Source organism: Lissotriton helveticus, chromosome 1_2, assembly GCF_964261635.1.
Source record: "Lissotriton helveticus chromosome 1_2, aLisHel1.1, whole genome shotgun sequence".
Taxonomy (NCBI): Eukaryota; Metazoa; Chordata; class Amphibia; order Caudata; family Salamandridae; genus Lissotriton; species Lissotriton helveticus.
The window spans coordinates 338,557,659-338,569,812 of NC_136058.1; positions in this window are offsets into that span (position 1 = coordinate 338,557,659).

The window sequence follows — 12,154 nt, forward strand, 5'->3', positions numbered from 1 at the left end:
TTACTTATTGAGATTGAAGACTGCATAGTGTGCTTTCTGCACGGGTGTATTACAATTACAAATCAACCAGGTAGTAGCCTCCTCGAAATGTACTTCGACTTAGCTGTGAAGTTTTTGGTGAGAAGAATCCCAATAAGTTCTTAGACGAACGTGATGGATGGGATGAACGAAAAGCGAAAGAAGGGTGTAAGTAAGTGGGACGCGAACTTGTATGATGGCTGGCAAAGAAGAACGATATGTGTTTGCTTGGACCCAGAGGTGGCTGGGAAGGAAAGAATATGGTATGGTGCATGGCTGGGTCAATGATGAAGCAAGGATGGGTGGAAGGACAGCAGCCTGGGTGGGTGAAACAGAAACTGTATGTGTGCGTATACTTTGAATGAATGGATGCCTGGAGCATGGTATTCTCTGACTCTTACATAGCAAATGTGTATCTAGAGAGAGTAGATGGTCGCCAGGTGAAGTAAGTGTTACCTTGAAGAGCATGTACCACCGCACCCGCACGTCCGTCCCAGTGCAGGGAAGGCAAGGAAAAGAAATTGTAAATGTGTCCAATACTACCATGAATAGTAGCAGTACTTTGTATTGCGTTTGCATTCACAGCATATATCTGGTTATTACGGTGGACACTCCGTACCTCTCTTAATAACTTTAGTTTACTTGTAGTACGTCATTCATGTGTGGGTGTATCACTGTGTTCACTCAATATTAAGCAAAGCACCTAAAGTCATCTCATCTGTCATTAAATACGTCCCATGTGAAGTGATAGATAATCAAATTAGTTAGCTTCTTCAGTTTCCTTTTCTAGTACTCATTTGCACTGTAGGGTGAAAGGTAAATTAATTAAGCAGTAGCCCTTGTAACAGAGTATTCTCAGTGCCACCCGTAATAGAAAAGTAATAGCTTCACCACCTGCATGTACTGGACCGGTACAGTAACGCAAGTCTGTCTCCATCATCATGGTGTGCAACTTTTTTTCTCGGGTGCAACTTCACTGTGCTGTGTCCATGTCATTCTGCCGGCTTGCATAAGATAACGTACCCATTTCCCTAAACAAGAGAGAAGAAGAAGAATAAGACTGGTGTACTGTCATAGTCGACTGTAATGGAAGTCCATAGTGGTCGTAGAATTAGTTCATTAAACTACCACTACTGTTAGAGCAAGGATGCAGAAGTGGGAGGTTACATAGATACTGTCCTCAATAGTTATGTACTGTGCTTTCAATTTGCTACTTGTACTCTGTGACCCAACTTTCGGCTCAATCACTTTGTGTTATTAATAAGGAGCATTGGTTACAGACTATGTCTTTCTTTCTTCATATAGTTGCTCCTTCCAAATCAACAACAAGGAGGGAGCAGGCTAGATTGGCCCGGCAACGGAGGCTGGAGGCCACAGTCGCCGAGTATCGGCGGCTGGTGGCCCTGGAGGAGGAGGAGGACACGCAGTCGAGCGGGGCAACATCTTCGACTGTGACCACTGCATCCTCCTCCGTGACTAAACCAGCGGGACCGAGCCGGGCTAAGAAAGCCGACCGCCACCGCCAAGCACCCGAAATACCAGCTGCCCCCCACAGGAGCTGCAAGGAACGCCAACGCCGCCTACGAGTCCGCATGTCCAACCTGGAGCAGGAGGTCCTGAGGTATAAGACCTTGGTTAAGGGCCTCCGCTCCGAGCTTGCCACCCTCCGCAAGGAGTATGATGCCCATGCCGCATCATGCACCAGCACCAGCACCCTCCAGTAGTGGAGTGTCCCTTGCCCTTTTTTTATAGACTTTTGGGGGGTGGGATTTGGGAGTTGGGATCGTTTTGGGACGTTTCAGAGACAATCGTTGGGGTTAGGGTGGGTGAGGGAGATTATTTTGTTAGGGATAAATAAATATATTTTTCAACTTTATCTGACCATACCTGTTTTTTACTGCTTTTCAGTCTGGTGGGTGGGGGGCGGGGGTGTAACAGTAACTTTGTTTTCATGAACAGTCGTAGGACTTTAGTAGTACAACCGTCAATCTCTTGTCTACTCCGAAATAATACTCCATTATACTACCTCCCACCAAACGCTTATCTTACCTGTAATTTGTGTTAGAAATTAGGGCTAGGCCCAGGGCTGGCTCCAGGTGAAATGGGGATTAACGTTGTCATTCCTGGGCGGGTGACATTTCCTCATTGCGGTGTTACTAGTGGTGTGACACAGTGGCAGTTGCATGCCTATGGAAAAAAAGAAAACGAAACCTTGTTTGTACTCCTTACTGTAGCATTACAACGGTTACGGTACGATCGAGAAAATAGCAGGTGACAGTACACTAGAACAGTGCCATAATGTAGCCTAACAAATGGTAAAGTATTGCAAGTATAACTAGTACTTGCGTTGAATTTATTTGACATTGGCTACTACTACTAGAAGATATAGTACTGAAGCTGAGTAAGTCTAGAAGATATCCTCGTATTCCTTCACCAGCCTGTTGCTGCTATCACCTTATCCTCCCCAGCAAGTGTGTGGAATTATTGGTGTCATTTTAGTCAGACATCAAGCAAAACAACACAGCCCGGGGGAAGAGGGTTAGGGTTTGTAAAATGGATGGGAATGGGGGTTTCTTTTTGGGTAGGTTTTGTTGAGAGAAGAAAAAAAAAGCAGAGCATGGACAAACAATAATTGAAGATACAGAGTTTACAGACAATCTTTGGTTACAAAGTAAAGGTAAGCACATGCAGCAGTCACACTCATAGAATAAAAGACAACAATGGATACTGTATCTGTATTGCGTATGTTGTTGGAGTTGTCCTGTTGAAATTGGTAAGTAAGTTGCATGCAGCAAACAATTCCTCTTATTGGCGGCACTCCTCCATTCCAGCTGACGCTTCGTCCATCAATGTGGTGGTGAACACTGACAGAAGAGACACCCTGTCCACTGCCTGCCTGGCGGATGTTGACTGAAACCCGGCCTGTAATTATTGAACGGAAAACAGGAAGTGCTATTACAATACCACTGATAAATAAATAAAAGGTATGTACGCTGTGTGGTTCAAAAAGTGACACTTTGATTTCCCTAATAGACAGTACAATATTTTTGAAATTGCGTGCTCTGTCTGAGTCACCTTTTTAAGGATCAATAAGTATGGCCAAAATATTATAGCGGATCTTTCCCCTCAAGGTGGGTGTACTACTGTGTTTTAGAACAAAATTTGACCTTCCCAGCAATGCTCCCACCAAGACCCTTACTAAAGCCAGTCGCAAAAATGTAGAAGAACCCAATCATATCTCCAAAAACGATGCCTAGCAGAAAAATGGTTACAAAACGTACTTTGAAAGTAACAGTAGACCCAAATACAGACCGTGGATTGTATTCAAACCACTTGCCTGCAAGCAAAAGTATCCATAGCCAGCATCGCTCCAACAGTGCTCTACAACAACAGAACCGCGTTGCAATAGAACCCCCCTAAACACATGCAATCCTGCTGCTAGGGCTAACCCTAACGAACCCTAACTTACAAAAAGTGCAAAAACTGGTGTTTCCTTATGGATTTTGTCCAACAAACTTCTAGCCGGTATTAGACCTTCCCAGGAATGCCCCAGGCAAGACCCGCCAACCCACCCGCAAAAAAACACGCGACACAACACCACCAAACAGCGAAAAAGCTAAATCTCATACTTACAATGTCTCTCGGCCTTCGGTCCAAACGCGGCGCTGTGCAGCTAGGTCGTCATCATCATCAATCATCATAACTCCTGTTTTCCACCACGGATTTCCTGAAAAGCAAATGCAATCAAGATTAGACTGTCGCAGCAGTGCTTCGACAGAGACCCCGGCCGCAACCCACCCACGAACAGCAGGAAGCCCCCCAAAACGCTACATTGAGCAAGATGTCTGAAGAAATGGCAAAAAAAAGGCTTTTCCTTAAGGATTTTGTCCAAAACACTTCTATCCGGCATTAGACCTTCCCAGGAATGCCCCAGCCAAGACCCGCCAACCCACCCGCAAAAAAACACGCGACAACACCCCCAAACAGCGAAAAAGCTAAATCTCATACTTACAATATCTCTCGGCCTTCGGTCCAAAGTAACGCGCTGTGCAGCTAGGTCATCATCAATCATCATAACTCCTGTTTTCCACCACGGATTTCCTGAAAAGCAAATGCAATCAAGATTAGACTGTCGCAGCAGTGCTTCGACAGAGACCCCGGCCGCAACCCACCCACGAACAGCAGGAAGCCCCCCAAAACGCTACATTGAGCAAGATGTCTGAAGAAATGGCAAAAAAAAGGCTGTTCCTTATGGATTTTGTCCAAAACACTTCTATCCGGTATTAGACCTTCCCAGGAATGCCCCAGGCAAGACCCGCCGGCGCCAACCCACCCGCAAAAAAACACCCGACAACACCCCCAAACAGCGAAAAAGCTAAATCTCATACTTACAATATCTCTCGGCCTTCGTTCCAAATGCCGCGCTGTTCAGCTAGGTCATCATCATCAATCATCATAACTCCTGTTTTCCACCACGGATTTCCTGAAAAGCAAATGCAATCAAGATTAGACTGTCGCAGCAGTGCTTCGACAGACACCAAAAATTACACACAAACCCCCGGAACCCCGCCAAAGAGCACCTCAAAGGCAAGCAAGTCAGCAAAAACGGCAAGAAATTTCTACCTCATATTTGGTCCAAAACACTTTTGTCCATTATTAGAGCTTCACAGCAATGGGCCCAAAACCGTCAACTCACCCGCAAAGAAGTACAACACCCCCACAAGTGCTGAGTCTTTCTTCATTGTGCGTAATCCAGCACTCTGCTTGGAGGGAAATCGCAGTCTGGAGGAGGAGGATAGAGGAGCATGTTCTTCAGAACTTGTGAACCTGAGGAATGTAGACTGCGGCACCTTCAAATCAATAAGCAAACAAGTGAAGACAGTTCTGATGATGGTCTTGTTTTTGGGATTAGGTGATTAAAGTTTGAATTAAATTAACTGTGCAAAACAAAGAAAGAGAGACACAAAGCACACAGGAATAAAAGTGAATAAGGACGAAAAAGAAAGTTCTTGATTGATTGTCTCATTTTCAGGGCTCGGTGTCAGGGAATAAGAACAAGATTTCGTCATCATACTCTGCGAATTCAGGCTGGATGAGGTCAGTGGCACCGAACAGAGAAAAAATCCCCTCATCTACGTTGCTGTCCTCATCGTCTTCATGTGGCGTGCTTTCTCGCACTTTGTAATCTGGTGGTATGAGGTGCTGATTCATCTTGATCATTGTCAGCCGCTCCACATTTTTGGGCGATAGGCGGCTCCGTTTGGCAGTTACAATGCCACCAGCAGCACTGAAAACACGTTCAGAAGACACACTTGCGAGTGGGCAAGACAAATAGTTTATAGCCAGGTTGTAGAGCTGTGGCCACAATTGTTTTTTGCCATGCCAATACTGCAATGGCTCCTCATTAAGAAAGACCACTGTTGAGTCATTCAGATAGTCCTGCACCATCGACTCAAGGTCATCAACTGTTCCTCCACTTTGCTTACTTTTTGCTGTGCCTGTGACATTTTTTCGAGAACCATACCCCATCAAACTTAGCCAATCCTCCTCCCCAGCCACTGTTAGTGTTGTCATTGTGTGTGGTGCAGATGATCCAGTTGCCGGTGTCTTTAACGGCTGAGAGGTCACTTGTGCCCCAGCCACAGGTGCAGAAGTGGATTCTTGTGACTGCGGATGGCCTGCTGATGCTGATGCTGATGTACTGGCTTCTCCTTCAATAACCTGCCGTTCTTTTTCAAACCTCTTGGCTGACCAGGCTAACCAATGTTTGTACTTTTGAACATCTGCATCAGCGAAAGGAAAGAATGCGTTGTCTGCCAGCGCCTTTTTGTAGCGTGGATCCAGAATAGTAGCACAAATGTAATGCTGATCTGAGTTGATGTTTTTAAGACGTTCATCACCACGTAGGCGATGTAATAATTTCTCAGACAAAATGAAATTTTTTTTTTTTTTCATCTTTTTCAAACTCAGAAGAAACCGCCATCAGTTGGTGCTCCAGTATGCACAACAATGGGATAGCTTTTCCCAAATTACAGTCCTCCTGGCTGACTGCACGCGTGAAGAACTCAAAAGGACGAAGCATGTCTGTCAGGCTTTTAACTATGGCCCATTGCGCCTTACTCATCCGCAGGTCCTCCTTCTGAGATGTAGCCTCTGTCAAGAAATAGTGATCGAGTACCGTATACTGCTCATGCAGACGCTCAAGCATGTAGAAGGTTGAGTTCCAACGTGTTGCCACCTCCTGGATGAGTGCTTTCACTGGCATTCCACGTTGAAGTAGCAGTCCCCGCAGATGCTTCCGGGCCTTAAAAGAATGGCTGAAATGGTTGCACATTTTGCGGCAGGTGGCCATTACCTCGAACGCTGGACTCTCTTTATCACTCAAGAATTTTTGAACTACCAGGTTGATACAGTGCGCCAAACACGGCACTCTAACATGGTGACCCTGTAACATGGCCTTAACTACATTGGCGCCATTATCCGTGGAAACATAACCAATCTTGCGTTTTAGGGGGGATAGCATTGACAACACCTTTTTGTCAAACTCTTCCAAAAGGTTTTCTGCTGTGTGACTTTTCTCCAAGGCAAACATGGCTAGTGTTGCATGTTTCCGAGCAGCTTTGAAAACTTGGTCCGGGTCAACACCTGCGTTTAGCTTTGCTATAACACCTGAAAAAGAGACCCAGTGTGCAGTGATGCACATGTAATCATCGCCTGGGCCACTGGTCCACATGTCTGTTGTCAGATGTATTGTGTGAACAGCACTCTTCTGCAAAGCTGCCCCAATCGCCTGCAGCACATCTTCATGTAGTGCTGGAACCGCAACTCTGGCAAAATAGAACCGGCTCGGAACCTTCCATTTAGGGCAGAGCGTTGCAACTAATTCAAGAAAACCTACCGCTTCTACAAAAGAAAAAGGTAGAAGGTCCACAGCTAGCATTTTAGCCAGCTTAGTGTTATACAGACGCGTCAGTGGGTGGTTGCGTTCATATGGCACCTCTGAAGTAAGCATTGTTCTAATGTTGCCCTGGACCAAGCATTTACGGGCTGATAATGACTTCGTTGACCCAATTTTGCTCGCTGGTGAACTTTTGTGCGTTGGTGTCTCACTCGCTCCAACACTCTTAGTGTGCCTCACATTGGGTGTGCTGCTGAGAGGGGTACTGGGTGTAAGGGAAGTGTTTGACACGTCTTCTTCCTGCTCGTCAACATCAGATGAAACATCAACGTTTCCTTGATTTTGGCCTTTCTTGATCGCAGCTAGGTGCGCAAACCATTGGACAGCGTGCTTTCTGTCAAGATGACCACTCTGGCCGCCGGTACCATAGTTGCTACCTGGCTTACCACGACTAACTGCAAGCTTACAAAGGGTACAAATGGCAAACCTTGGATTTTTGGGACAAACAGTAAAGAAGTCCCAAACTGGGGACTTGAAGTGTCTGTGGGACCTGGAGGAGGCGGCGATACTGGTGGTGGTGGTGGTCATGAAGCTAATGCCAGATGAAGTGGAGGATCTGGATTGGCCAACTTTTGTACGTTTTCCACTTTCACCGCCACTAATTAAGGTCGAGGTTGACGCAGGTCTCTTCTTGCCAGAAAGAAATATGGAAGCGGGACGAGTTGGTGTACTACTTAACTCCAATGATTGTGGTGTTTCCACTGCCTCCTCATCGACAACATCATCATCATCATCATCACGCGCAGCAGCTCTTCGGGCTAGGGTCAAAATGTCTGTTTGCTGCATGCCCGCTGGGGCTGCAGTGACCTTTATGATGACTGGGTCGTCGTTGGCAGAGTCTTCATCAGCAGCAGTATCCGCCACTTCTTGTTGAGCCTCATCACACTCCATAAGTCTGAGACTTTGGACGAGCTTCCTTTTACGCTTAAGTACCTTTGTTGGATCATGGTGTGCCTCACTCTCAGACGGCTGTGGTGCTGGTTCCCAAGTTTGATCCGTATCATCAGAAGGAGGTGTGCTTGAAGAGGATGTAGACACCACCCTTGATCTCTTCCTTGCTAGGGTTGTGGAAGACAATGAAGGATCATCAGGAGGAGTGGCTTCCTCAAATGATACCTCGCCTTGATTGTCGATTTCCTGATGTGCCCCTACTTCGGGAGGAACAACTATTGTGGGCACTTGTTGTGACCCTCCATGCACCTCTGCATGCGCATCTCCTTGCGCTGCCTCTCCTTCCACATGTACTTGGGCTTGTACTTGCACATGTGATTGTTGTTGCCGCTGTGGTTGTTCAACACTCGTCAGATGAGCTACAACAACCTGTGTTGATTGAGGGACATTGCTGCTGCTTTCTTGCGATGAGCCAACATCACTGGTCGATGGTGATTGAAGAAGTATACTGGCTGCCTCTGCAGCACTCAAGGGCTTGGACTTAAGTTGGCGTGGTGGTGGTGGTGGCACTGAGCCCAATGGAGCGGGGGTGCTGCTGCCAGCTTGGTCCCCAGCAGATCCCGCTGCAGCTGCTGCAGGCATACTTTTTTTTTTACTCACAAAAAAAGGGGCGGGCGGCACACCAGTGTCCTTGGTAACTTGCTTCTTCTGCTCCTTACTGGCACCTTTCTTGCTAGAGGAGCTACGGGTTACTTTTTTTGGGGCCATCTTCTTCAGAGCAGGTCAGCAGGCAGCAGTTGCACGAGTTGCAGAGGGTTCTGTGTCCAGACGTGACGTCGCGTGACGTTATGCTGCACACACCGCTGCAGGACTTCTTCCTGGCACTGGTGGTTCTATTGAGTCTTCTTGTGCACCTAAAAGCAATGGAAGACAGAGGAACATCAGTTCAGTTATACACCCCAAAAAATCGACAAAACACAGAAAAATGAGCACAATCCCATGCCATCCATGATGTTTACATTGAAGACACCCCACAGAAAGACTAGGGACATGCAAGTATGCAACACTCACTACCCCTGGGCATAAGGGATGAAAAGTAGGCAAAATAAGTGCAGGCCTCAGACACTGCCTCTCCTCAAAATGGCCCCCTTACACCCCAAGCACATGTTGCCTGTACCAGCCAGCACTCAAGATGGCCACCACCACCACCCACATGGCCAGTCCACATCAACAGTACACCCCCAAAAAACAGAAAAACAGCCAGAAATCACCACAATCCAATGCCATCCATGATGTTTACATCAAAGAGAGTGAGACAACACCACAGGCACACTCAGTCCATGCACCACCACCACCCCTGGGCAAGCAAAAGGCCACACCAGCAGCCCCCCAAAAACGACAAAAAACAATAAAATAAGCACAATCCCAGCCCATCCATGGCCTCAATTATGTTTAAATTCAAGAAGACACCCCACAGAAAGACTAGGCCCATGCAACACTCACCACCCCTGGGCAAAGGGCCACACCAGCAGCCCCCCAAAAACGACAAAAAACAATAAAATCTGCACAATCCCAGCCCATCCATGGCCTCAATGGTGTTTAAATTCAAGAAGACACCCCACAGAAAGACTAGGCCCATGCAACACTCACCACCCCTGGGCAAAGGGCCACACCAGCAGGCCCAAAAAAACGACAAAAAACAATAAAATCTGCACAATCCCAGTCCATCCATGGCCTCAATGGTGTTTAAATTCAAGAAGACACCCCTCAGAAACACTAGGCCCATGCAACACTCACTACCCCTGGGCATAAGGGATGAAAAGTAGGCAAAATAAGTGCAGGCCTCAGACACTGCCTCTCCTCAAAATGGCCCCCTTACACCCCAAGCACATGTTGCCTGTACCAGCCAGCACTCAAGATGGCCACCACCACCACCCACATGGCCAGTCCACATCAACAGTACACCCCCAAAAAACAGAAAAACAGCCAGAAATCACCACAATCCAATGCCATCCATGATGTTTACATCAAAGAGAGTGAGACAACACCACAGGCACACTCAGTCCATGCACCACCACCACCCCTGGGCAAGCAAAAGGCCACACCAGCAGCCGCCCAAAAACGACAAAAAACAATAAAATAAGCACAATCCCAGCCCATCCATGGCCTCAATTATGTTTAAATTCAAGAAGACACCCCACAGAAAGACTAGGCCCATGCAACACTCACCACCCCTGGGCAAAGGGCCACACCAGCAGGCCCAAAAAAACGACAAAAAACAATAAAATCTGCACAATCCCAGCCCATCCATGGCCTCAATGGTGTTTAAATTCAAGAAGACACCCCTCAGAAACACTAGGCCCATGCAACACTCACTACCCCTGGGCATAAGGGATGAAAAGTAGGCAAAATAAGTGCAGGCCTCAGACACTGCCTCTCCTCAAAATGGCCCCCTTACACCCCAAGCACATGTTGCCTGTACCAGCCAGCACTCAAGATGGCCACCACCACCACCCACATGGCCAGACCACATCAACAGTACACCCCCAAAAAACAGAAAAACAGCCAGAAATCACCACAATCCAATGCCATCCATGATGTTTACATCAAAGAGAGTGAGACAACACCACAGGCACACTCAGTCCATGCACCACCACCACCCCTGGGCAAGCAAAAGGCCACACCAGCAGCCCCCCAAAAACGACAAAAAACAATAAAATAAGCACAATCCCAGCCCATCCATGGCCTCAATTATGTTTAAATTCAAGAAGACACCCCACAGAAAGACTAGGCCCATGCAACACTCACCACCCCTGGGCAAAGGGCCACACCAGCAGGCCCAAAAAAACGACAAAAAACAATAAAATCTGCACAATCCCAGCCCATCCATGGCCTCAATGGTGTTTAAATTCAACAAAACAGTTGTATCATGCACCCATAACCAACCCTGGTCCTACTGGATACTGTGGCTACCCACAATATAATTTATTTAATTTTCTGAAAAAGTTCCAAAATTGTACTTGCAGCAACTGTAATGCCCCAAACAAACTTACTTGTGAAAGTTGATTTCTAATCCAAAAGTGATCCAAAGACAGTCAAAAAGGCCTCAAATCCAAATATCCAGCAGCACCCACAAAAAGTAATCCTTCCAGCTCCAGATCCAAATGAAAGTGACCAGGAGATGGACAAAGCACTGGGAGGAGCCTGCTGGACAGGAACAGGAAGTTGGAGACTGTGGGGCACTTCCTTCCTCCCCCCCCCCCAAAATGGACTCCTTGCAAAAAAAAAGGCCATGCAAATGTCAACCTGAGGAGTGATTCTGATAAAAATCATAATTTTCTGAAGGTTTATCCTGTTTGCTGGTGATTTTCTTGTGCGAAATTGCAAAATCTCTATTTCGCAAGTGCGAGATTGTTCCTTTCCGCCGCAACTACGTGTTCGCAATTGCGAACTCTCGCGAGGTGTGCTGTGCAAGGTGGCAAGCCGCGAGTACGTATTCGCGGGCGACAAACTCCCGCGGGAACACGCAGCAAGATCTAAAATGGCGCGTCACTCGCAAAGAAAAACAACTCGGCAAACGCTAAAATGACGGAAAGTGAACGCCGTGCACCACGCCGCGCGCCGCAACCAAGCAAAAAATCCGCCGCGAGCGGATTCACGGATTTTCGACAAATTCGCGAGAGTTCGCGGATTGCGGATTTGCCGAAAATCCGAAAAATCCGCGAGCGGAGCGGATTTTACGCCCATGCTTAGTTCCCTTCCCCGGGTCAGCGGCATGTCAGAGTGCCCAGGACGAGTTCCACGGGTCCCGGGCAGTCCTCCCCCTGGGCGTCCGGCGCTCCCTTCCCCGGGCCGACGGCAGGTCGGAGTGCCCATGACGGGCTCCACGGGTCCTGGGTATCTGGGACTCCCTTCCCCGGGCCAACGGCATGCCGGAGTTCCCAGGACGGGCTCCACGGGTCCCGGGCGTCCGGAGCTCCCTTCCCCGGTCCAACGGCTTGTCAGAGTGCCCAGGACAGGCTCCACGGTTCCCGGGCGTCCGGGGTTCCCTTCCCCGGGTCAGCGGCATGTCAGAGTGCCCAGGACGGGCTCCACGGGTCCCGGGCAGTCCTCCCCCCGGGCGTCCGGGGCTCCCTTCCCCGGGCCGACGGCAGGTCAGAGTGCCCAGGACGGGCTCCACGGGTCCCGGGCAGTCCTCCCCCCGGGCGTCCGGCGCCCCCTTCTCCAGGCCGATGGCAGGTCAGAGTGCCCAGGACGGGCTCCACGGGTCCTGGGTATCTGGGACTC